This window comes from Myotis myotis, unplaced genomic scaffold, assembly GCF_014108235.1.
Source record: "Myotis myotis isolate mMyoMyo1 unplaced genomic scaffold, mMyoMyo1.p scaffold_m19_p_6, whole genome shotgun sequence".
Classification (NCBI taxonomy): Eukaryota; Metazoa; Chordata; class Mammalia; order Chiroptera; family Vespertilionidae; genus Myotis; species Myotis myotis.
The window spans coordinates 27,673,411-27,678,981 of record NW_023416368.1 but is presented as its reverse complement, the minus strand read 5'-3'; positions in this window follow the sequence as shown (position 1 = coordinate 27,678,981).

Sequence of the window (5,571 nt, the reverse complement as noted above, 5' to 3'; positions counted from 1 at the left end):
GCAACTCAATGACAAAAAACATATAACACCATTGAAAAATAGGTAAAGGACTTGGATAGACATTTCTCCAAAAAAGAGATGCAAATAGCCAATAAGTACATGAAAAGATACCCAACTTCATAGTCATTAGGAAATGCAAATCAGAACCACCATGAGATACCACTTTACACCCACTCAAATGGCTATGATAAAATTTTTAAAAGGAAAATAACAAGTGTTGGCAAAGACGTGGCAACATTGGAGCCCTTGCACATTCCTAATCAGCATGTAAAATAAAATGGTGCAGCCACTGTGGAAAACAATTTGACAGCTCCTTAAAAAGTTAAACAAAATTACCTTATGACTCAGCAATTCCACTCCTAGGTGTATACCCAAGAGAATTGAGAACAAGTACTCAAAGAAATACTTGTGCATGAATATTCATAGCAGCAATATTAGCAATGGCCAAAAGGTGGAAACAACCCAAATCTCTGTTGATGGAGGAATAGGTAAACAAAATGTGATACAATAATGGAATATTATCCATCAATAAGAAGAAATGAAGTACTGATATATGCTACAACATATATGAATGCACCTCTAAAACATTATGTTAAGCAAAAGAAGGCAGACACAAAAAGTCATATATGATTACATTCATATGAAATGTCCAGGATAGGTAAATCCAGAGAGACAGAAGGCAGGTTAGTGGTTGTCAAGAGATAAGTTAGGGGGGAGTTACTGCTTGATGGGTGTTTTCTTTTTGAGATGATGAAAATGTTTTGGAACTAAAGGGTGTCCCAAAATTCACACAAGAAGTAATTTTGTTAGAAATCACAGGTTTATAATTAAAAATTGTAAATTTTTTATTGATTCATAAAGTATACAGTCTAGGGTTATGTATGGAATAGCATATTGGGTAAATGGCCTCCACGGCTTTGTTGGCACATATGCACTTTTTTTGTTGAAATTTTCCATGACCGTTTGCATAAATGTAGCTGAATTTCATTGATACAGCACTCAATTTCCTCCTTCAAGGCATGGGTGGTCATGGGCTTGTTGGCATAAACCTTAGACTTCAAAAAACCCCAAAGAAAAAAGTCCAATGGCATTAAATCGCATGCTCTGGGCGGCCAATTCTGATCACCAAAACGAGAAATTACACGACCAGGAAATGACTCATGCAGTAATTGAATTGTTTCTCGGGCTGTATGGCATGTGGCACCGTCTTGTTGAAACCACATGTCGTCCACATCCATATCTTGCAATTTAGGCACAAAAAACTGGATTATCATGTCGCGATAGCGAGCACCATTAACTGTTATTGCCTGAGCAGCCGCATTTTCGAGGAAGAATGGTCCGATGATGCCTCCAGCCCAAAATCCGCACCAGTGACAGGTTTTGGATGCATTTGTTTCTCAACAATCACTTGTGGATTTTCTGAACCCCAAATGCGACAATTTCAGCCCAAGAAACAATTCAATTACTGCATGAGTCATTTCCTGGTCGTGTAATTTCCCGTTTTGGTGATCAAGGAAATTCAGCCACATTTATGCAAAATGGTCATGGAAATTTTCAACAAAAGAGTGCGTATGTGCCAGCAAAGCCATGGAGGCCATTTACCCAATATGCTATCCATACATAACCCTAGACTATATACTTTATGAATCAATAAAAAATTTACAATTTTTAATTATAAACCTGTGTTTTCTATCAAAATTACTTCTTGCGTGAATTTTGGGACATCCTTTAGATAGACATGACGACTGAACAACATTGCAAATATCCTAAATGCCATTGAAGTGCACACTTTTAAGTAGCTAATTATATGCTATGCAAATTTTACTTCAATTTTTAAAAAATAGCAGGCCCCACCATCAGAGCCTTTGACTCAGTACATCTGGTCCAAGGCCCAGATGCCTTTGATGCAGGTGGCCCAGGGACCCTGTATTGAGAAACATCATTAAACTGTGTTAAACCTCCTGTTGACCCTCTCCCATAGATTTCTGAGCCTCCCCTTTTGTAACATACCTCACCACTGAAATTATTTATCCTGCACTTCTTCTCCCCTAGACTGTAACCTCCTTGAGGGCAGGGCCCAGGTCATCTTCTTTATTCATCATAATATCCCCAGCATTTATTTTTTATTATTATTTTAAAAAATATTTTTTAAATTAAATCTTTAGTGTTCAGATTATTACATTTGTTCCTCTTTTTCCCCCTCATAATTCCCCTCCTCCCAGTTCCCACCCCACCCTCAGCCCTCACTCCCCACCCACTGTCCTCATCCATAGGTGCACGATTTTTGTCCAGTCTCTTCCCGCATCCCCCACACCCCTTTCCCCCCCAAGAATAGTCAGTCCATTCCCTTTCTATGTCCCTGATTCTATTATAATCACCAGTTCATTCTGTTCATCAGATTATTTATTCACTTGATTTTTAGATTCACTTGTTGATAGATGTGTATTTGTTGTTCATAATCTGTATCTTTACCTTTTTCTTCCTCTTCCTCTTCTTAAAGGATACCTTTCAGCATTTCATATAATCCTGGTTTGGTGGTGATGAACTCCTTTAGCTTTTCCTTATCTGTGAAGCTCTTTATCTGACCTTCAATTCTGAATGATAGCTTTGCTGGATAAGGTAATCTTGGTTGTAGGTTCTTGGTATTCATCACTTTGAATATTTCTTGCCATTCCCTTCTGGCCTGCAAAGTTTCTGTTGAGAAATCCGCTGACAGTCGTATGGGTATTCCCTTGTAGGTAACTGAGTTTCTTTCTCTTGCTGCTTTTAAGATTCTCTCTTTGTCTTTTGCTCTTGGCATTTTAATTATGATGTGTCTTGGTGTGGTCCTCTTTGGATTCCTTTTGTTTGGGGTTCTCTGCGCTTCCTGGACTTGGAAGTCTATTTCTTTCACCAGGTAGGGGAAGTTTTCTGTCATTATTTCTTCAAATAGGTTTTCAATATCTTGCTCTCTCTCATCTTCTGACACCCCTATAATTCTGATGTTGGTACGCTTGAAGCTGTCCCAGAGGCTCCTTACACTATCTTCGTATTTTTGGATTCTTTTTTCATTTTGCTTTTCCAGTTGGGTGCTTTTTGCTTCTTCATATTTCAAATCTTTGACTTGATTCTTGTGATCCTCTGGTCTGCTGTTGGGAGTCTGTATAATATTCTTTATTTCAGTCAGTGTATGCTTAATTTCTAGTTGGTCCTTTATCACAACCTCGAGGGTCTCATTAGATTTCTTGAGGATCTCACTACATTTATTGGCGGTTTCTAGAAAGTTCTTGAAAAACCTTAAAAGTGTGGTTTTGAACTCTATATCCAGTAGTTTGCTTTCCTCCATTTGTGTCCTGTTTCTTTGTCTTGGCATTTTTTATGCTTCCCTGTGTTGATACAATGGTTTTCTGTGCTAAGTGTCCCCTAGGGCTTGGTGGCTCAGCCTCCCCAATTACCTGAGGTAGACACTCTTGGTGCACCCCCTTGTGGGCCTTGTGCACAGTCTTGTTGTAGTTAAGCCTTGATTGTTGTAGGTAACACTGGGAGGATTTGACCTCCAGGCCAATTGGCTGTGAGAATCAGCTGTGTCTACGGTGGGAGAACTTCTGTGCTGAAGACACCCTTATGGAGCATGACTTGCTTCAGTGGGGCTTTGGTGCTCACTGAGTCTGTCCCCTGAGTGTGTCCCTTATGGATCTGCGGAGTTATAATTGGATGGTCCCACTCTGACCACTGGGTACACTGGCTCTTGGATCTAAGGAGGTGCTAAGCTAGCCTCTGTCTGAGGCTACCCTGCAGAAGCCAGCTGTAAAGCAATGCAAGTTGCCCTGGGGCCTTGGGCAGCTGCAGTTTGTTAAGTAATTTTCAGATTACAAAGGGCCGGGCCTTTCATATGCAAAAGCCTCCATGCACGGCTTGGGCGGGGCGGAGCCCCAGGGGATCAACAGGGTGGGTAGAGCGAGCAGTATGGCTGCTCTCAGTCCTGTCCTCAGAGGCCCTGCTTCTCAGTGTCCCAGCAATCGCTTCAAGTACCTCCGAGAGAAAGCTGCCCTCGAGTTCTGACCAATGCCAGACAGTCCCGTTTCTCCCGTATGAGTCTGGGGAGAGACTCGCCTGGAACTGGAGCTCAGAGCCTGAGACTCCTTCCCGATTGAAAAAGACAATTGTGACCTCAGCCGCCAGCCCTCTCCGCATGCACCTTCGCACCTTTGTATTTTACTCCTGCACCGCACCTCCTCTGAGTCTCGGTATGCTTTTCTCTTTCCTTCTAGTTGTAGAATTTCCACTCAGCCAGCCTTCCTGTGGTTCTGGATATTGTCCATTCCGTCTTTTAGCTATGTTTTTGAAGTGGTTGTGTGAGGTAGCAATCTCCGGTGTTTACCTATGCCGCCATCTCTAATATTTTCCAGGTTCTGTCTTTAAAATATATTTTTAAATTGATTTTTAGAGAGAGAGAAAGGAAGAGGGATAGGGAGATAGAAACATTGATGAGAAAGGAAGTCATCAATTGGTTGCCTCCTGCACGGCCCCCACTGGGGATCGAGCCTGTAACCCAGGCATGTTCCCTGACCAGAATCGAACCAGCAACCGAACCGGTGACCTTTTGGTTCCTGGGTCAACACTCAACCACTGAGCCACACCAGCCGGGCTATCCCCAGCATTTAGAAAAGCACCTGGACATTACATGTCCTCAGCAGATATGGGGAGAGTGGAATTACTGAACTGGATTAACCAGATGGGGTCAGAGTAAAAGAGGAAAATCCTAAGGAGTCTCTAGTCCAAGAACCCATAGTCCTGATGGCAGGTCCAAGGTTTAGCTTCCCTTCTCTCCATGACTCCCCTCCCCGCCACCCCCATGGAGAAGTGTATCAGCCCCCAGTGTGGAAATAGCACACTCTGGTTGGGAAGGGAAGCTTCCCCAGGATCCCAAACTGGGCTTCCTTAAGGAGGCACATCTAGGAAGCTCATGGTCAAGCCTGGGCACAGCAGTCTCAGTTCTGAGACCCTCAGACATGGCATCAGAGGTGCACACCTCTGTTGGCGTCTCCTAGCTAGAAAACTCTGGCCAGGTTTTCCTGGCCGCCTAGTGTATCCCAGCACCATTTGGCTGGGTGACTGCTCTTAATCTTGGCTGTTTCCACGGTGCCTTAGAGCACAGAGTCAGCAGAATGACTTCCCTCACTGTCACTGAGCTGGGCCTGGGCCATGCTACTGTCACCTGTGCTGACTTCTAAGGCCTCATCCATACTGCAGGGAGCATGACACAGCCCAGAGGGCGTGGGGGAGACATCCTGAGGAGCCTCATGCCTGGACCTCCCATGGGGCCTGCACAGGTGTACTTTCCTTCTCACTGCTCTTACCCTCCTCGTCCAGGCCCCGTAGAGTCCCCCTCCCCTTTGTGTCCTCCACGAGGGGGCAAGTGAAGTTTCCACTCTATACTAAGCGTGCAACAGTCAGTTATCCCTAAATCAACCCCCTCCTCCACATTTACATTTGCACACAGGGTAGCATAAAAGTAGGAAGCCAACGTACTTCGAAGGAAAAATAGACCCTTTTCTTAATTTGATCATGCGGCCTTCTCCAAGGCCCTAC